Source organism: Agrilus planipennis, unplaced genomic scaffold, assembly GCF_000699045.2.
Source record: "Agrilus planipennis isolate EAB-ADULT unplaced genomic scaffold, Apla_2.0 scaffold38, whole genome shotgun sequence".
Taxonomy (NCBI): Eukaryota; Metazoa; Arthropoda; class Insecta; order Coleoptera; family Buprestidae; genus Agrilus; species Agrilus planipennis.
The window spans coordinates 1535050-1557800 of record NW_020438882.1 but is presented as its reverse complement, the minus strand read 5'-3'; the positions used below and the strand labels follow the sequence as shown (position 1 = coordinate 1557800).

Below are 22751 nucleotides of genomic sequence, written 5' to 3'. Positions count from 1 at the left end.
CTAATACTTCTTCATTTCTAACCTTTTCTACCCACGTTATCCTCATCATCCGCCTATAACACCACATTTCGTACGCTTCTAACCTTTTATTTTCCGTCGCGCCCACTGTCCATGTTTCGCACCCGTACAACGCCGTGCTCCAAACATACACCTTTAACAATCTTTTTCGAATTTCTAAATTAATCGTTTGCGAGCACAGGAAGTGACTTCTTTTTATTAAAAGCGACACGACCCTGCGCTATCGTCTGCTTTATATCCCTACTACTTCTTACATCCTGACTTATCTGCCTTCCTAGATATCTAAAATCAGCCACTTCTTCCAGTTTTTATCTTTATATCCGCTCTTTCCCTACATTATCTTCCCTTACATACCAGTATTTTAGTTTTACTTTTATTTATTTTCATACAGTACCAAGAAATAATCAATCAATCAATATGTGAATCTATATTACCGAATATTGATGTTTAAGCGCGCCCAGCATGTCACAGTTCGTGATTTTTAGTTAAAAATTCTATTTGAAAAAGGATAACATCCTAAATATTACTAACACATAATTTCCCTTCTTGATTTTATGCGTAAGCTAAAAGTAATGGGATTAAAATACTTAAATATATAGATGAAAGTGTAATTACTTTTATAAGTACACGAAACGCAGATAAGTATGAGTTACTTTTACCTAATATGTAACTCTTTAATGATAATGGCTTTATGTAAGTACACGTATGTCTACATTTAGGTTGTAACCATTAGTGTACAATGTTTTTAGTATTTTACAGCGGAGGGTGCATTTTCTTCTTTGTTTTTTGTATTACGAAAGAATACATGGACGAAAATTGTTATTTTGAAATTGACAGGGCTTACAGAAGAGAGTTACTCGGCCTGGTTGTTTTATTTACACAAAAGTGAACAAGTTGGCATTGGGCCCATTTTTTTACGTTTATGGTACATGACACATTTAATTTACCGTCAGTTGTTTGAAAATTAAAGCGACGCTAATTTGTTTTAATTCAGTCGCGAAAACTATAAAATAATAATAGCAATTTCGTACATTTATTATGTATTGTCGGTAATTGTGCTTAAAAAAGAGTAATCGCATTGTGCAACACGTATTTCTCCGTTTAATGAAGTTATTAGTCTCTAACGTAAAACCGAAAGCAACACGTTTCTCAAGGAAATTAAAGTTGGCCGTGCTAAAACATTTATTAACATATTTTCAATTAATGTTGCTTACCCGCTCTTGTCTGTGAATGATACGCTAATTTATGGGACCTTCACCCCTGCCGTTGCCGATGAGATGTTCAATTCTTGCTGCAGATGAGTAAGAAAAATGCGCAATTAGCGAACTCGCCAGGAAGCTCGGCTCGAATTATTTTCCGATTTTTATTGCTCCGTTCCTAGTATTTACGATCTTTTTATGGTGATTTTACCTTCTACTTTGTTCGCCCTTTAATTAAGTTGAAAGGTTTAGGCTCGAGAGAACGAATACAAAACATTCGCAAAATATTCACGATATCCCTTACAGTTTATCTGTTACTTGTAAGAAATGGAAACGGCAACAACCATCGCTTAATTTCAAGGCGTACCAAAAATTATGGCCACTCGGTTTAAAGACCGATTGAACATACGCCTCAACTTCTTTTAATCCTGAGTCAATCTCTGTATTTCCCGAAAACTAGAATATCTGGTTAAGCAGTATCCATAAATTCTTATGTAGGTAATTGGTAAAAAGCTGATACATCTAAATTATTTAATAAAATTGCTAGCTAACACCTGCTACTTAATGGGTTAGTAGGTCAATTGGCGACCGTTTAAAGCAGAATAAACGATAATAAGAGGAGTCGAATAGAAAGATCTAAGACTCACAAGAAAGAAGCAAGGCAGGGTGATGAAGCAGGGCAAGGTGGTGAAGCATTTTGCCGTCTTCACCCATCCTGGCAAGATTCCCTGTCATATTCTACATTCCCCAATTGTATAATAAAGTAGGCAAACATTAAAGTAGATTAATATTATTATTAAATTATTTATCCTGTTCAATCATTAAATCATTTATTAATTATAATTGGATTATTATTTGAGTTGCAAATAAATTGTTGACCAAATTATCTAAAAAAAAGTAATTATATTTCTGAATAAACATATAAAATTCGCATATCCCAACATATTTCACATCTCAATTTTGTAAAAAGCAATCAAATCCAGATCTTCCCAACATCTTTACTTCCGTTTCTGCTGTTTATATGTCTATAACTATATCTCCGAAGGTGTCCTGCCTTCTTATTTGTCGTTTTTCTTATTGCCTATACCATAACACCACACCCTCTGTTCTCATTTTGTTTTCTGTCCTCGAATAACACCATGTCTCAAATGCTTTTAACAATCCTTTTCGAGTTTCTAAATTAACCCATCGCGAACCCTGAAGTGATTTCATTTTGTTAAAAGCGACTCGACCCTGTGCCTTTGTTTATGTCTCTACTGCTTTTTCCATCCTAACTAATCTGACTTTCTCGATGACTAAATCGATGGTTTTCTCTAGTTTTTCATCTCCAACTATTATATACATGGCTTACTTAGAATTATAGGGTCCTACGTTATAAACTTCCGAAAATTAAGATTATCATACCTCAAAGTTCTATGATGCCTGGCTGCTGCATGTCATGAGACACCTACGGTTCTATGTACCTTTCTGTCTTGGCATGCAGAGGAATAAATATAAGAAATAATTTCTACAATCCAAGGTTCTATGTCTATTATAACTTATTTTTAAAAAATCAACGAGCAAATCTTTTTCTTCTAATCAAAATGCAAATTAATCATAAAATACCGTTACAGTAAGGTTTTTTTAGTGATCAACTATGCAAACAGAAAAAGTGTAAGCTAAAATATTCCAATATTACAGACAAACACTTCTGTTCTATTATTTAATCTGTATTGTGTAAGACAGAAATTTAGCTTTAGACTTCGCCAATCCGGCTTGAAGGACCAGATGTGCGCATATAAAATAGTCCTTTTCGATAAATAACTGTACCGATAATTTTCTTAAACACATTGATACATGTAATGAACATATCTGAGAGTGCTATTTACATATCTAGGTGACTTTAGTATTATTGTTTGTGAGATGATAAACAGTGTGTTTATAAAAACATGATTTTTTTTGTTGCAGACATACAATCTGATGAAGTATGAATTCTATACAAACGTGCAATTTTTCATCGTTATTTGTCTTCCGACATGTTACAAGCCGATAAGATTCCCCTCACGAAATATGATGTTACGGCATAAGGTAAGGGAAAACGATTTTTTATAAACTTCGTGTTACCGTTCAATGTAAAGAACGAAAAAACGCTGTGACGTCCGCTTTTGAATTTCGTGATTCATGATGGAATTGATTTATGCGAGTACGTTCAAAACTTCGTACATACATATAAGTAATAATATTTTTAATAATGGTTTCATCTATAATGTAAGTAATGGTAATAGTAAGTCTAACAAAATTTTGGAAACTTGTGGTTTCTTTGATATACAGCATTAAATCAACAAATATAAGGGCACATATTATTTTTATTAAAAAATCAAATGCTTCAAGACCTTTTATAAAAATCATAGCAACATTTTTTACTTTCGTCAAAATACCACAGTCTATATACTTCGTTTACTTTCCGTAGCCATATAACTTTCAGTTTGACCAGCGCAAAGTAGAATAAAACAGCAGTAAGACCAGAAAAGGAAGGAGACAACTCTCGGCCAAACTCTTAACCGGTGAGGAGCGTATAATCCGTACAGTACTGCACGGAAAAATTGACCATTTTATCCACTACAATTGCATTGCTCAAATGTGCTATTATTGGTACCATTTACTACTTAAAATATCAACGAGATGTTTATTTATATTTGAAGACATATTAAAGGCTTTAACGCTCGTTTTCGACTCGCACTACTATTCATGATTGAACAAAACTTTTGGCAGGTACTCTATGAAAAAGTATGTTTAATGAACAAGAGTCGAGAGTATAATAAGCTTTTTTTTGCCAGCGCGCATCCAAGACATTTTAAGGGGCACATCGCTAGAGAAAGTAAATGAAGTATACTTTGGTTTGAACTGTTTTATTTTTCCTATAACATTTACAAAATTCTTTTTGCATTATACTTAAATCAAAAACATAACAAACTCTGAAATGGCTTTTTGGATTTTCTAAAGTTTATTTTGTTATATCCCAAGGATATATGCAATCGGTTTTTATAAATAAATAAAAATGAAAAAGAAAGAAATCAAGTTTTCTTCGACATTATTCACTAACAAACGAACTTCAATCAAAATTAACTTGTGCACCTGACAGATACTATCAAAGAAAATTTCGAAGTCGGAACCATTAATACCTACATTTGTAAAAAGTGCAAACTGAAAAGAACAAAGACGAGATCGTTTCTTTGTAATGGGTGTTGCCCTAATTCAGACGGAACATCAAAAGCTTTTCGTTTCTTTTGACCCGTCTCCATTTTGGTAACGTCGTGGTCAGTTTTTGTTTTATCACCACAGGTCAACATTGGCTGTTAAACTGCGAGCAGACGCATCAGCTCCGCCTCAAATTAATCATTCCAATATCGCAACAATTATACGACGATCAGTTGTATGCTGCCATTGATGTCGGTTGTAAAAGCTTCGGCGTAAAAACTGGGCATGTGAAGCAGCGACATAATTCTTTAAAAAGACAAAAAAACTCGTCAAAAGAAGGTCACCTTAATGTTAATTAACAATAGACAGGTGTCTGTTTTCGTCTTGAGAAACCGTATCAAGGACGTGAGATCGTCTCATTATTTCTTCTGCAAAAGCATCAATATGTACCATCGGTGGCTGTTCTCGTCTTCTCTAATCAGATATAAAAGATCTTTTTTTATACATATAAGGATCAAAGCTTTTGAAACCTTACTCTAAAATTTACTTCATTTCTTCGCATTAACGTAATATGACAGTGCTTAGTTGTTTATTAAGGATTGTCGAGAGTGGTTAATAAAATCTATGTTTGGTCTAAGATAGGATTAATGTGCTTATTCCTTATTACAATAATAATGGTATTATTTTATTAAATTCTCGATATTTGATTTTTGTTATACATTTGTTACAACTTTACTTTTATGTATAACAAGCTTTGTCCTCAATACATGCCAAAGATAATCGAAAATACAATAATTTGATAAATTTGTCTTGAGCGGAATCATCAGGGTAAAACTATTTACTCGATAATAGGTACCCTATGTCCCTTTGGATACCCCTGACAATGTGTGTACAAAATTTCAAGATGACAGGCTCAGTAGTTAAGGTGTAAAATTGTAATAAACAAACAAACTCACATCTGCATTTATAATATTAATTACGATAGTTCACAGAGATTATTGTACGTTATAATCAAATAACAGGTTTTATTATTATGATAGATATACAAATAAGCAAATGAAAATAATACACCACTATAGGTTTCCCTAAAATAACGGTAAAATAAATAAATCTGTTCGAGTCAATAATAAATATTGAGTAGGTTAGCACAAAATATGCATTAAACAGATACAGTAATTACAGTGAAGCAAAACGGTTGTGTCAATATATAAATATTTAAATTGTACACCCTTGCTTTGCAAAAACATCAACACATATTTGTTTTACGTATCCACTTTTAATTTGCTTTCCATAATATACCATATAATTCTAAAAGCTCCAAAAATTCGTAACGATCAAAACTATTACCTAGGTTTTACCCACGGCTTCACTCACGTTGATGTCCTAAATATCTGTTAGACATCATTGAAAATATAATAATTTGATAAATAAGTCCTGATTAGGATCTAGGATCATCAGGATAAAACTAAAGTTCTTCTAGGTTAAACATACACTTTAGTTGGAAAGGCAATAAATAGGTAGTGTCCTTTATCGAGCTAAATATTTCTATCCCTTGAGAGGAGTATTTTTTTTCTTGATAAAATGTACCCTACGCCCTTTTCTGTAACCCTGATAATGTGTGTACCAAATTTGAGTAGTTAAGGCGTGAAAACGTAATAAATAAACAAACAAACGAAGAAACTTATATTCCCATTTATATAATATTAGTTACGATAGCAAAAGCTTAAGAAAAGGGTTGATAAGGCGTATTTTCTGGATAATGATGTAGTGAGTACCTTTTTTCGTTTGTACATTAGAATAGTTTTGACATGATTCAGTTACCTTTTCTTCTCTTTTTTAAGGCTTATTTGGCTTTTATTTCTACAAAATGTTTTTTTATCAGTAATTTAGAAAGATCGTTTGTTGGCCGATAGCATTTGTTTTCTATAGTAAAGGCTCAATCCGATTCTTCACAGTAGTTTACCGTTCATTCAGAGTAAATGATGTGTTTTTAAATCGCCCTCCTGCACAATTACTATCAAATTAAGAGAAGCTAATCTACGAAGTTTAGAAGTCTGTAATTATCTTTATAGCCTTTAGTCGGCATTGTAATTTACGGACACGAAAGAACTTGGCACGAACTTTGACTAGCAATCAAAAAATGTTGTGTTCTCTTCGTTCTGTATTTCGTAGAACGAGGAATAAAAGAAGATAATGCAGAATATTGAAGGTAAAGTACAACTTGAACAATATGCAATTATTACTACAACATTATTTCCAGAAACTGTACCTAATATATAAAATAATATATCGGATAGTTTAAGAAATGCTGGTCTAGAAGGTGAGACGTCATTTAATGTAGGTATATTCAGAGCAAATGCGAAGAAAAAGAAAATTTCAACACTACTTAAGGATGTTTGGGAGGTACAATCGGAGACAAGAGTACATAAAATTAGAAATTCGTGATTAATTACATTTTGCAGCATATCATGAGGTAAATAAATACTATCTATACTAAAAAAAAAGTATACGGTTTGAGAGAAAATTTGGAATTTGACCAAAAACTTTGAATAAAATAAGAAATAACGAATAATATGGAAAATTTTTAACTGACTTTTGGCAGTGAATATGCCTTGATTTCAACTTCGAAACAAAAAAATATTTAGTTTCAATCTTTATTAATAATGAGCGTAAAACTTTTTAATATGTTTAAATAATAATTAAAACTTTAAAATTGCATTTATTTCAGACAATTATAAATATTATCATTATATTATCAAGTAAAAACGAGATTTTCAGCTAATTTTTCATTTTTTCCTCGATAACCATTTAGTGAATTTGAATAACCTTACGCTAAAGTGATTCTCCAGAGTTCAAGTTACTTATTATAAAAGTTTGAAATTTCTGGTAGCTTTTTTTCTGTTAATAAAAATAAATTTAATCTGTTCGGTTAACGAATCTCCATAAAATGACGTCTAAATTACAATTTTTTAAAATTTCAATAACATGTTAACGGTTTAGTGAATCGATTTGTAATTTTTACAGGAGTTTTAGAATTGAATGCGAAACGTTTTTCCAAATTTTTATTTGTCTCGTAGCATTTTGACATACCTCCCAAACATGCTTAAGCGTTTTATCGCGAAAGAAAACAACAACTAAATACTATTAGGTATTTTACAATTTCTGAACGAATTGTTATATTTTCATTTCGTCTTATTCTTCGTTAAATAGTAAGGAATGAAATACACTGTGAAATTGGCAAAACCACTTGCAAAAATTGCATTTCGACATACTTCGTAATAAAAAAAGTCCCAATCCTCGTCGTATCGAGTATAAACTTCGTTGTTAAAAGATACAGACAAATGGAATGTAATAATATGCAAAACTTCTTCGTACAATTTCAACCCTATTTTTAATTCACTTTGGCTAGACCAACATTTCTTCTTATTTCTCTCAAGAATGTTGAAGGAATGTTGGATTAAAATAAAAATTCTATTCACGATAACGTAGGAGAATTTTATGAATTAGAAATAAGTAGTGATCGTAAAACACAAGTTAAAAAAATTGTTTGCTTCTCTTAAAACCCGTCGGGATATCGAGATACAACTAACACCGCGATAAGATTGTATCAAACAACTATTCCATCAATAGTCACATTAAAACATTCAAGAACAACGTTATTTAAATAAAGATAGACACTTATTAATGCTTATGGTTCTAGTTCCATTCCGTTTTATTTTGTTTTTCTTCTTTACTAAAGTTTTCCACAGTTTACTTTTCAAAGTACCTACAGCATTTTCTTTTAATCGGTGAAAGCATCCGTTTTTATTTGTTTTACGCTATGTAGGTACTCACATTTATATACGTAACATACGTATGTGTGAGCGCAACGCCCGTCCTCTCTCGAACGAGTTAAGCGATGTTCAACATCCGCCTCGGATGTTACTTTTATCCATTTTATCAGTCCGGTGGTGCATTTAACAGTTGTCCTCTTTAAAGCGTCCCATTCATTACAACTTTCAATTTATCCCGGTCCGAGTTTATCGAGATGATGCGTAATCATGATCGGAGACCACACATACATTTACCATTTTCTAGCTCTTAAAACATGCTCCACATATTTAACCGTTCGATTGCTTTCAATAATGAATGTACAGTTAGTTAATATATACATCTTACATATATATGTGTGTACATGTTGTATGCTTTTGTGCAGTGGCGTGCATGCTATAAGGGTTAGGAAGAAATTCAGAAATCGTTTCTATAATACAGGCATATTAAAATTTACATCGTATTCAAAGAATAATTATAGAATTAATATTACATTAATAGAAAAGACATTAATTACACCCTACAGGCTGTTTTGAAAAATTGGTAAAAATTAATGTTACTGATTATGAGATAATGATTACGAAGATAAGCCGGAAATTAAGCTAGGAATAAAGTCCTTTAATCCAAGGATATTTCGTTCCTTGATTAATCGTCAAATTTCTGCAGCGCTTCTTTCTGACCAAACATTATCTAACTTCTAGTACATGTGTCTGGTTTCAATCCCCTAACCCGAAATTTAATGTGCGCCCCTGTATTGGTGAGTGGTTAATCCAGCTAATAGTACACTTTCATCGGAATAATCGTATAATTCTTCTCGTTCACCGTAACCAGATGTAGGAAGAGATTGCAATTCCTATAACGAACGGCTCTGACCCAGTAGTTTGTCCCCAGGCTTAAAACACGACGCATGTTGTCAGCGATTGAAGTTGATAAAGTACTGGGTGTGGACCTCTTGTATACCGTGATGTTTTGATATACGATGCGAACTTTATATGAGATTATATCGGCCATTCCACTTGGACGTTTTTTCACAATCACATGTACTACCTTCTTGTGTCTACTGATCAAGACCGCAAAAGATATCTTTTAGTTTTAATCAATTTCAAATATAACATTTATTAGGTATCTCTCACGCGAACGCATAACAGCATAATGTTATAGCAGTTTAATAAAGAAAAACGAAATGTGTGCTGGGACACACGACAGAAGTGAAACTTCAAAGGACAAGTGGAAAAACGAATCGCAACAAATTTTTTACTCAAGTTTTACAGGCAGATCGTTAATGTACTTGCCCAATCTGAAAATCTGCCCGTAAAACTTCAAGAAAAATTTTGTTGCGATTCGTTTTTCCAGTTGTCCGTTGGTGTTTCACTTCTACCATGTGTCCTAGCACACATTTCGTTTTCACAGGTTTGCTGCAACTTATAATTTGGTTTTTACACAAACCGCAAATAGAGGCAATGATGCCCAGCCACGTGGAGAGTAGAGATAAGAAAACAACAGCTGAGCACAACACACGCCGCCGGGACTGCAACGGACTCTCCTCGCAGCTGCGCATTATATCCAAACAATCGTAATACCCCGTCTATATAGAAGTTTAACTTCAAAAAGGAGCATCGTTCATTCTCTTAAATAGAATTTCTCTACAGAAAAAGTGAGTCATTACAACAGAAAATGAACGAACGCTCTCAATCAACGCAGTCTGACAGGGAAAGAAATAAAAACGTCATTAACGACATGCATATAACAATTGCGAAAGCGTTTTTACCACTCACGCACGTGAGACAATACGCTATCGAGTCATTCAAAATTTTAAGTGGTTACCTTTTTGAACTTGCGCACGTCATGCACTTTAATACGTTGTTATTCTCGAAGCATATCAGATAAAAGTAGTAATTCAGATCTGATTAACGATAACCCGCGATTACTACTTGACATACACACACGATGGAGAAATCGCGTGTCAATCATATTTTTTCTGAGCGCGTTTTTTCTTTTTGCTTTTGGCCATGTTCCTTTTGTGTCCGCCCGATTCGTTCTTTGGTTACGCCTTCGACGATTTAATGACGGACAGTCTGATTCTAAAATGTTCCCCTGATACAGTTGATTGAAATGAGCAAATCACGTGCCAGCAAAAGTTGTTCTTTTCTCCACTTCACAATTATTTACTTACTTACTTACTCCCTCGCAGTAATCTGCTGTTTCAGTAGAGAGCTGCATCTTAAATTAGTTTTTAATTCAATTACTATTTCAAAGGTCTAAGTGTTAATAAAAGTGCACTTTTAGCATTTAAAGTTTCGAATTGCTTAAAGAGTAACACTCAGGCGAGGAGGAGATAGTTCAAAATTAAAAGTTGATTATCTAGTAAGTAACTAACTTACTTGGAGGAAAATTTAAAATTCTCTTCCATCCTCTACGTTGTTTTTTAATATTCTGCAGAGACGACGGACTAAATGATTATTTAACTGCGATACTTTTCAGCCACCGCCGAAAGAAACAGGGGCTGGGGCATCTCTCCTTCAACCTTTAATGATATTATAAAACAGTGTTCATGTGCTAAAAACACGAAAATTACTAAATATGTAGATATCAGTGCGGCTTATACCACATATCTTAAAAAGTTTTGTGTAAGTTAGCATTAACTTTTCCAGGTCGATTATATTCAGTGACGTCAATCCTCATATATGAGTTCTTCGTGTAAACTGCCTCGTCCGTGAGTAAAATATATAAAAATAAAGTTAATTTATTGCCTATGTTCATTAGTATAACCACCAAATTAATATAATTTAGTTCAATGTGCGGTAAGGTTGGATAAGCGCATGGAGAACTCTGGACCTAGCGGCAGGCATTCTCTTTCCTTTCATGACGGCCTCGAATCGAATACAAAAAAGACGCCCCGCAGATAGTAATAAACGACTTGCATAAATCCCATCGATTGCGATTGTACATACCAAAAAAAAAACACATTCATACCGACACTGCTGACCTGAGGTCTGGACCCGGTAGCGTATAGAAGTTGCGTTAAGAGCGCTTTCTAACCCGAACGGTCGACCGACCACGCCTGGCGCACTCGCGAGGAATGCTTAAACGCTTGAAAGCACTTGACAGGACCGTAATACATCAATTGTAAAGTCCTCATACACTACACAGGTGAATCAAATTCAGCGTGGCTGTTTTATCAGACTCCTATCGAAAGTACGATATTTTTCCCTTCCTTCCAGGGTATGCAATTTCTTACACTTATTTGTTGTTGAAATCAGGAAGAATCGTAATTTCGGGACAAGGTATGGGAAAAAATTGTATACGGGCCTTAGGATGTTATGTTGGAATAATCAGTAAAATGCATCAATATCCAAGAATACGCAGTGTATCGCCATCTAGTGGGTATCTACTGCTACTGAAGTAGCGTATGGCGTGCTGATGAGGTCTAATAAGTTCGAAACTGGCGATCCGCGTCTGTCGGTTTTTATAAATTTCTGACGAAGAACTAAATAAATGTGTAAGTATTGAAGCGGCAAATCTTTCAAAGATCAATTTTAGTCAGTTGGAGATTTATGTAAAAAAGATACGATTTAAATTGGTTTTCAGAATTTCAGCCCCCTTGATATTGTTATTTTAAGGCATAAAAGAAAAAATATTTTTTAAAATATATTTATAGGCTACAGCAAGGTGATATGTTATTTAAAACGAAAGAAAAAGGAAAAATCTAAACAACCACAGTACCAATTATTAAACACCACGTATGAACAAAAACATGTAATTTGTGAAAAGTATTAAAGACTTTTTATGCGGCCTGTTTTGTAATTCTGTCATAAATAAGCGAAGCTGCCATAATTTTCCTGGAACCATTCAGTCGACTTTAAGAATGAGCAATTACTTAGTCCTCTTGGAGCCATTTCTGCCTGCGAGTCCTTAAGTCATTAACAAACTCGTTCTGTTTTATTAACTTAACTGAACGCGTAAACTTGTTTGCGTAGCCTTACACCTCAGGTGCCCTTCTTGCAATTTCCTTTTCTTTATTTCAAGTATACCAATCATGTTCTTTTGCAAGAAATAATGAACACTTAAAATTAACCACAATATTTAATATTTCTTGTTTGAACCGCATTTAAAATGTCATATTTTTAGTAAGAACACAAACATTTTATAAAATGTTCTCATAATGCAAAATACATAGTTGTGTCATAATTTATTTCCAAGTTTTCTGTATTTCTTTTGACATAGCTTAGGAACGATCGAGTCTTAAAAGCAATGTAACATTTCTTCTAGTAGGTCTATTATTTTAAACAGGTATCATTATGTATAACTCATTTATTTAACAGAAAATCATACTGCAGGGTGTCTAGTGACCGGGAAATCGAGAAAAACCGCAAAGAGCCTGGAAATTTGTGAAGCATACCGAAAGTCTTTTAAATTGCGCGATATCGACGAAAAATCTTCATTATTTCCGGAAGCTTCCCGAAAGTTTCTTATGCCACTGCATGGTTTACGACCCCGCGGCTGTTAGCTCTTGATATACTGGATGTCCTAAGAAATTGTGTGAGGTGAAAGTAGAAAAATAGAGGATCTCAAAAGCTGCTGGGCGACACAATTTATGATAGCTTGGTTGTAGTTGTCTTTCAAGATTAGAACGGTAACACTTTGATCCTTTATTAAGGAAAGCTGTTAAAGCGGGCGAGGATTACTTTCTCGGCGAAACTGCACTGGGTACCTACAATTACAACAACGCATTCGTGTGGTACTTGAGAAAAATCTCGCGCAAGTTAACGTTCGTTATGTACATATATTTCACGTCAGTGTGGTTTGTGGTGATCTCGCTGTGTTGACGCGGTCGCCGCAGCGTAACGAACGCGCCAGGAAGTGAACCAGAAATTAGAAAGGCCTAACTGAACTGGTCACGATTCGCAATTGTCAGGGATATCTATTTATTTGCAGTAACAACAACAACATACTGTTACGTGTTAGATGTCAGAGGAAGCGTGCGGGCTGCGGGAAGTAAGGCAGCAAAAGGCACACGTTAAAGACGTGCATACCACGCCCTGGTGCGGCTCATTTTTTTCTTCTCGTCGTTACTTCGGTTGGTTCGTTGCGAATGAACTACACTGTGCCAGGTCAGCGATAGTTGCGATATCTTCCTGGTTATCCGCCTGCCTGATAATAATAATAGCAATAATGAGTATCCAGGAGTCATTATATTTTCAATGACCAGGTAGTCGGTTTGATTATTATCATCGGAAATAAACAGCAATGATGGTCACTATAAATCGTCATAATGAGGTACTCGGAAACGTAAATTCCTGTTGTATTTACGAAACGATGATTAATTAAGTACAATTTACTAAAAGTAGGTATGTAGAAAGGTCGATAACATCTAAACGTTTTTTTTTTTTGAGCAATGTTCAATAGAATCCTTTGCCTGGTACTAATCCTGCCGTATCGTATTAAGGGAGATTACTTGTTATTTTTTCCTCATTAATATGATTAAACTACAACACAGAGACTCAGGCGTAACTAAGTAGTAGAAAAATATGTGAGAGTGAGGATTATCTCAAAAAGTATGGCTATCTAAAGATATTATACTATAATGTTGGTAGGTTTAACAAAATTAACTTCTAAGACTGATAACGACAAAAACTAGTTATTTACACTAATTATTAAAGAACTTAAAAACACTATTAAATTATTACTAAACTTCGGTTATGAATTATTCTATTTATTTACACTACTGTTGATATATCACTATTCACTGCGCTATTTATTTCACTGCTATTACTGTCAATTTATTTCTCGATTCACTTCTGCAACGGTCAATTTATTTCTCCTCCTCTCGGTGATCGTCTCTTCTTTTAAATACTCTTTTGTTTACTTTCGGGAACCTTCTAGAAACATCCGGATAGTTTATTTTTTCTTTGAACTGTTTAACTGCTTTCCTAGAACGCAGGTACGATACACACATGAAGAAAGGCGCCCGCGGCTAGTCGACGAAATCGATAAGCCGTTCACGCATACGTGTGCCCGATCGCACACAAACACACTCGTGCTCGCTACAATACGTAAAACTATTTAAAGTAACAATTTCCAAAATAATACCTAAAGCATCATAATCATTAAATGAAAAAGTAAAAAAAATAGACTCATTTTCATAATACCAAACAAACAACGAAATAGTTAAATTGAGAGTTTGTTCTCCTTTTACAAAAGAACCCTGGATCCGGAGTAACAGGCAACCTATAATTATATGTATAGTCACAGACCTTGTGTGTTTGCAAGAAAACTGACCTGCTTATCATGCTCCACGCCCAGCTCCATTCTCTGTGTGCTAGATACAATCAGTATGGCACAAGCCAAATAGCACTACATTTACTGCACCTATACCTATGCATGCATGTATAGGAGAAACGGAACCTACAAATTATTGCAATAGCGTCTGTCTGTTCTCTTTCATAAAGGACCCCTGAAGCTGCAAAACTGTTTCCCTTAAGATACATGCATGTTGTAGTGAGAACGGGTACAAGAGGGATGCGTGCCTGATCTTAGGCCTACGGTGCTTGCCAATGCTGGGGCGGGCGGGTTTGTCTTCTACGCCTGCTGCCTCCAGGTGCAGTGGCCAGTCGAGTGGAAAGAAAGAAGAATACGAACGAAGAGAGTATCGAGACCGCCATCAAACTGGCTGCCGGCCAGGAAGCAGCAACTCTTTACAGCCCGTCACCGCAAGGCGCATCGTGAAAAATTGGTGCAACTCCTCACGTTCAAAAAAATTCAGTTCAACGTTCACGCCTGTTAGGCTTCTCCGACGATGCTCCTATTGATTAACATCTTATCGTTTCATCTCACATAATATTTATAAAAAGCAATAATGAAACGGTTTGCAAATTATAACTTGCTCGATGCAGGGGTATTTAAGATAAGTAGGACTATAATTTTAAAAATCTCTGATTAATCGGTAAAAACTTGAAGAGTTTGATGAACGAAAACCTATTATTGCATTAACAAAAACTTCTTGATACTGATACTGATTATATAATAAAAATTAAAGATGGATTTTAACCAGTATCACAATATACCTACAATCTACCCGTTTCTGACCGTGCTGTCGGATACTGGCGATGTCTAGCCCTTGGTTCTTTTGGATTTTACCACTTCGAAATTAAGACGAACTGAATTTCCTTCAATTTATATTTATACGATATATACACTCTTAACTTGACTATTTACATTATCGCTTGTTAACTACTTGTATTATTAAATCGGTTATTGGATATTTAATGGATAGAATTTTCAATATTATTGTTCAAATCTCGATTTGGTTATTATTCGGTCTAACGACTTCTTCTTTTGATGTACAATTGCATACTACTCGTTTTGGTCGTTTTTGTTACAACTTAAAATTATTGGGCTTTATGGTATCAAGGAATGCGACAAATCCCATATGAGTACCTTTTCGGGGGTAGGTAGGTAACTTTGCTAGTTTTACTTCTTAGAATTGCCCTCATAAACTTGATCATTTCTTGACGGTAGACCGAGCGGCATGGCCTAGAGGTCTAGACCATTGCTTAGCATTCGGGAGGACGCCGGTTCGATTCCGGGTCTGTCCGTCTGCCTTGGTCCAAGTTTTTCTGTGGTTTCCTTGGATCACTTAGGCAAATGCTGAGGCAGTAATATTTCACAGATAATCTTTCACTTTCTTCTGTCTTCATTTCGTCCGTCTCATCTTTCTCACCCGAACCACCACCCACCCATTCCCACGATTCCTGAAAGCAGGCTGAAGAGGGCCTTCCGCCCTACCTTCCGGCATAGCCCGGAGGGACTGCCCGCCCACCAGCATTACTGGCTGGTGGGAATGAAACACCCAAAAGTTTTTTTGACGGTAGACTGATCGTTCTAAGGTTTAGGTAAAAATATGTTCAAAATATTTCCTAAAAACTACTTACATGCAAAATCATGAAACTTTAAACTATTCTATTTTAAAATATTTATTAATGTACAAGAAAAAATCCGGCACCGAACACACTCTTCTTGACGCAACTAACAAAACATCATTTGACGTAATTACCATACAGACTCTCCCATCCCCTATGTCATCAAAAATAAACAAGGCAAAGACCCCGCCCTCTCTCGCCCCCCCTTGGAGTGCTTACGTAATACTTGAATGATCCCTAATCTAATTTTTCTTCAAATAACTCATACAAAATTCAGCTAAGAAAAATTTGGATGCTTTGGATTCGGATACCCCATTGTCAATTAGCTCCCATATTCATTAAGCTTCTGTGCAAAATTCTGTTAACAAATAATGATTAAACAAGTAGATTTAATTATCTTATCGTCTAACTAAATTAATGCTTTAAATAGCTAATGTTCTGCCGTAGGTCGTATCAGCTTAAACTGTGCTATGAAAATTCCTTCTTAAAAGATTTCACTGCCGTAAATTTCAATTACGACCCGTAATGCTTAATTTGGCGTAATTGAAGCAATAGTTTTACATGGAAAGCCGGGCGACGGTATTCTCTTTCTCATCTTTAACACGTGTACCACTATTAAACCTTTAATGGGACTCATTAGCCGTTGAGGGCATTATAAATGGAAGGTTACACGCTTGTCAGAAATGCAATCCGCTACTTCGCAGTACAACGGACAAAAATTCAATTCGGACCGGTGCAATGCCGTGGAAACGGACGGCGCGACCGCCACCTTCTTACAAAATTAAAACTTTTAGCCAGAGCGAATCGAGTAATTTGCAGCCGAAAGGGCTCCTGAAGTAGCTCCTTGTTCAATAATTGCTTCATTCGACTCGGTTAAAAAATGAACTTGCTCTCCAGAACGAACTGCCGATTGCGGAACGAGATGTTCGTAGTTTATAAAACGTATCGAAAAAGAACGGAACATTACAACGAAAAGGATCCACATTTATCGAGGGATTAATTAAATGATTCGTTTTATACCACTCAACAATTACAGTCGCCCATCTAACACTACCACGAAATAGACCCTTTGGTACATTTTATATTACATCAGAAGGTACAGCAAACGAAAAAGACAATTTTAATAAAAATGCTATAAGACTAAAGTTAGACGTTAACGTAAAATAATGAGGCCTAAGCAGTAGATAGGTCACAGGGTTGCGGTATGTACAGTGCGAACCGTAAAAATGTCACCAAGTTGTTCTTAACAACATATACCGCAGTAGTAAAGCATCCGATTTGACGTTTAGAGAAGATTTTGTTTCTATTTTGTCTATGACGTCTGTTCAAACAGTATCGTGAATTTTGAATTTCCACATTCATTACGTACATTCGATTTTCGATTTTTTTGTGGCATTATGTTGGTACTCATGTCTCTCATTTATACCGATGTTGAATGTTTAGTTAATTAAAGACAGATGCTTTGCTTGAACGTATTTCGGTTCGTTTTCGATTTTCGCATTTCCAAAAAATGAATCAAAGAATCTGTATCAAATTTTCCGTGAAAAACAAAATTGTCCGCGGACGCTTTCCGAATGTTGGCTGTAGCATATGGTGAAGGTACCTTGGACCGAAGCAACGTTTATCGGTGGTACAAAAGGTTCTCAGAGGGCCGAGAAGATGTGAACGACGAAGAGCGTGCCGGACGCTCGAGACTAAAACATTGATGAAGTGAAGAAAATAGTATTGGTCAATCGTCTAATCACCGATAGAGAAGTTGTTGAGGACCTAGACATATCGATTGGCTCCTGCCATTCGATTTTTACCAATGATTTGGGCATGAGACAGGTCGCCGCGAAATTCATACCAAAATTGCTCATTTTCGACCAAAAACAGAATCGCATTAACATTCCTAAGGAGCTGTTGGATTCAAATTTAATCCAAAGGGTCGTACCTCATAACGAATCATGGGTTTATGGTTCTGATGTGGAAACCAGAACTCAATCATTCCAATGAAAACTGCTGCATAGTTGGTGGGGATTTCTTTGAAGGGGCCAAAATAGATATCTCTCAGAGTCTTTGAAAGTGAGACTCGAGTTTCCGTCTCACATCGAGTCTCTCTGGTGTTGCTGAGAGAGACTGTCTGAAAAACTGTTTAGCGTCTCTGAACGAGAGACTCGTGTCGCTCTTAGAGAGATCCTCATTTCGTATCCAGTCTCTGAACGAGAGACTCGAATCTCTGAACGAGAAACTCGAATCTCTGAATTATCAATTTTATCGTTCGAGTCTCTCATGCAGAGACTGTAAGAGATCCATAAAAACACCTAGGCAATAACTGAGAGACTGTGAGAGACGCTCTCAGAGACGCTGAAAGACTCTGTGAGACTGGAGAGACTGAAAATTTTTGTCTAGGGTGACCATGCGAAGTTGCATAACAAACAGTGTGAAGGACATAGAAATCCTAGGTTTTTTTAGTAATTTTCATGATATCTATACCTCTAAACAGTAGCATTCTTTTATATTTAATCTACAACTAATACCAAATCAACTCGTTGATAATGTCCTAATAAACCGAATGAATATTCTAAGAGATTTTTTCTATAATTTCTAAAACTTGAACAAGTGTATCCTTTTTTTATTTACCTTTAGCTCTGTTTGATCGCAAAACGCAAATCTATTTTAGATTACGGACTACGATTGATTTGTAACCATAGCAATGCCTGCAGATATGGATAAATCAATCACCACCTAACCAAATTAAAAACACGTGAATTTGATCAGTTTGCAATGAACTAATCCACCTGTATGTGGATTTTCGGGTTAAAAGGATTTCACGTTAATAGGGGAAGCAAATGAATAAACCATCACGCTTGGGGGAAGGATTTGGAGTTTAATTGAATAACACAAATTCTAGCGAATTATTGTAAAAATTTAATGAAATACCACATAATGGAGTTACTAATAAGTTTTAGCCTCGAAAATTTTATAGAAAACAGAAACTTTCTTTAGCATTGACAGAACATACAAAATTTGGGAACAATTTCAATCCCTGCATATAAATTTTAATCGGATACCTGTTGTTGATGTTAGAAAAACACGACACTTTTTTCTTTTATTAAGCAAATTTGAATTTGAATAGTGTTACATCTTAATTCATTTATTCTCACTAAAACACCTTATGTTCCTTTATGTAAATTACTAAATCGTTAAGCATATTTCCGTGATGTCATTGGAAATAAACGACTTCTGTGTAGATTTAATTTAATTTAATTTATTGCAATACACGGAAATTCGAGTCGAGTCTGCTGATTTTTACAAATTTTAAAGAACAACATTTAAAACTAATTAAAATTTGAATAATATTATGAATACTACCTGCTACGAACATATTTATAAAACTACTTTAAGGTTGTATTAAATAATAAAATCGTAAGTAAATTATACATACATAAAAATGATAGTGTGAAAAAGTGGAAACAATATTTTTATTAAGACAGTGTGTTAGATATTTCCTGTAAGTTGCTATAAAAGATAGATGGCAATCTTACATATTAAATAACATGGAATTTACACCATCAACTTTAATTGCTATCTTCATATCTTCTAATCTAATTAATTAACATATACATTGGTATACATTATAAAAGCAGAATTGTTTAATTATTTGAACTATCAGTATTTAATATTTTAGTGCAGGTAGATATGTAACTGAAATCTGTGTAAATGAGATAGCTGAAAATACAATATTCTGTAATTAGGTGACCATTAATGAACTTTGAGCTATTTGAGAGTTTGATGTTTATAGTAGCTATTATTTGATTATTTTCTGTGTGGAGAGGTAATTTTTAACTGAATAAACTCTTATTTACTCATTTTATTTTGTAATGGTACAAAAGCATTTTAAACTTAATAAGAAAAGAAGTATTTCGCATCCGCTTAAGAATCTTGACAGGAAGAAGTATTACTGTAGGTATTCTTTTAGTTAATGCTTTAATTATTCAAAAAAACGACCAGACAGCTAGCAGGCAGGATAATAACGCGTCCAGAAGGACACCCATCCAATACCACCTAACTACAGCCTTCGTTAAAATGCTTCAGAAATTACAGGCGATGTAAGTACACAAAGTGCCGTTTCGATATTTTTCTCTTGTAGTTTGTTTCTTATTGCATATTCACAGACATACACAAACGCGCACGCACATGCAAGATCATACACATACCCTACATATCGTATGTCACAAATAGGCAAAGTTTTCCCAGTTACAGACCAAAATCATTGTGTGATACGGCTAGGCGAGATCATACACATACCCTACATACCGTATGTCTCAAATAGGCAAAGTTTTCCCAGTTACAGACCAAAATCATTGTGTGATACGGCTAGGCTAAGCATCCGAAAAAATAAAAGACGCAGCATATATTTTTCAATTGTTAGTGCTAAAATATTTTACTTTCCAATTGTTCATTACTCTATGATTGATTGTTACTGATCGAATTGAACAAAAAATTACATACAGCATGTACTGAATTTTGGACAAACTGTATATGCAAGTAAATTATTACGTAAATAACGAGCGTATATACAATGTACATACGACTGAGTATCGGGGAGTAATTAGTTCAAGTAGCAATAATCACGCATGGTTGCAATTTAGCAACAATTTATCTGTCATAATTGTCGTTCACGTCACACTCGACGTTAAATTGCTTTTTTTTTTTTACTTTTTTCGCTAATCTTCACATCGCTTACTGTCTTGCCTTTTATTTTCCAATGGCATTCGGATTATATATGTTGAATGGCTTAATTGGACTTGTTATAAGTACAAAATAGCGAAGGATTGTAATTAGCCACATGAAAATACTTTGTACATTAATTTATTTTACAATGTGCACAGACGTATTTATCAAATTTCGATTGACTTGACTTTTATTTGATGAAAATCTGTGGTAAATAACTAGTGAAACAACCTAAAGCTTTTCACTGAAACTTATAATGCCAAGTAACTGTTTACTTAAGGCCTTGTGATCCTAAGCAATCAAATAAAGGCATGGATCGGTAACGTTGGTTAGGTTTGGTTACGGCATCACAAGATAACATTCTTGAAGTAAAAAAGAATCCGGGAGTTGGACCCTAAAATAAGCAATTACCCTATTTATTGGTTTTCGCCAAACTTCGGTCATGCTTAGCATAAACTCACCATCTGTCGAAATAATTGTTATGGTTTCGTTAATAATTTACCAGTTATATTTAATTTTTTTTTTATATCCAACGTATTCGATATTTTATTCTTTCGTTGCGATAATAAAAGTATTTGTATGCTATTATTTATCGCAGCGAATGTTTATGCGTTTATAAGGGTATTAATCTAGTTTTTATAATAAATATTTGTAAGGGGGCTGTAGAAAACGCGGAGCAGCGTGACGAAGAGGGTGAAGAGTTTAAAAAAGCGAGATTTTGAGTGTCGTATTTTAGGTTAACGGTGACTTTAAGGTGAATTTTGATATTTTATGATAATTTCTTTCTATTTTCTATTCTTTTTTGTGCTACGTCACGTCGTAGATCCAACGTGATTCTTCTAAATGTTTTTTTAATGGTTGCGTGGGTGCGTCAAAAAACGGATGTATTCCCGAAATGCCCACGCACAATCATTTCCCATACGGCAACGAAAGGCATTCACGGAATAGGATCCTTGTATTTCGATACAAACGAACTTTATACTTAATTACCTTTTCGCCTTGTAGTGACTAGCGCGCTAACGCTTGTTACAAGAGCATCCGAACCGGTAGATAATTACCGGCATTTCAGTTATAAAAATTTACATACATAAAATAAGTCGTTCCTCTCTGTCTTTCTATCCTTTAGTTTTAATAAATAGTACGGTCATGAATAATTTATTTACCTATTATGGTTCGAAGGAGTCGGTATTAAAAACAATTTTAATTAACAAAACTGGAGTTGACTGCCGAGTCCGGTCGAACGGGGCCAAAAAAACAACAGCCGACAATTTAGTGGGCAACAAAAGAGTCAACAGGTTTCCTCGCATAATACTTGAGGTATTTATGAGTTTTATCGAGGTGACTCGCACACCTGCCTTCTTTTATTGAGTGCTAATTGGGTGCATTCGCCTCTAAAACCGTCTGTAATGTATAATACATACCCATAATCGAATATATCGAATGCCAAAAATCCTTATTATTTATACCGTATTGTAGGTAACGAAATTACTTAGTTGTTATGTTATTTTTTTTTTTAATATTCCGGACACCACATGTTTGAATGGAGTCATTAAAGTGCCACTGAAATACCAAACCAAAATTGAAAGCTACACATAATCGTTTTGACCATTGTATTGTAGTTAAAAATAAACTGTCTTCGTATGAGAAGGTCTAGAACAGTAGATATGCTAGTTTATTAATTTATATTGCAAAATAATTTTGATAATGATTTCATTTGCGAAGAGTAATCTAATCTAGGTCTACCTCTACCCCTCCTAACTCCTGTTTCTGCCTCTAATATGTCTCTGACTAGGCCTTCATGCCTGAGAAGGTGTCCTACCAACCTATCTCGCCTATTTTTTATTGACTTCCATAGAGTCCTCTGTTCTCCTATTCTTTCCAATACCTCTTCATTTCTAACCTTTTCTACCCA

At 34.8% G+C, this 22751-nt stretch overlaps 1 protein-coding gene across 1 annotated transcript in view; it reads right to left on the bottom strand.

Moving 5' to 3' along the window:
* LOC108745264 (fringe glycosyltransferase) overlaps window positions 1-22751 on the bottom strand; it is a 103537-nt gene that overhangs the window by 21357 nt on the left and 59429 nt on the right. The window lies entirely within an intron of this gene.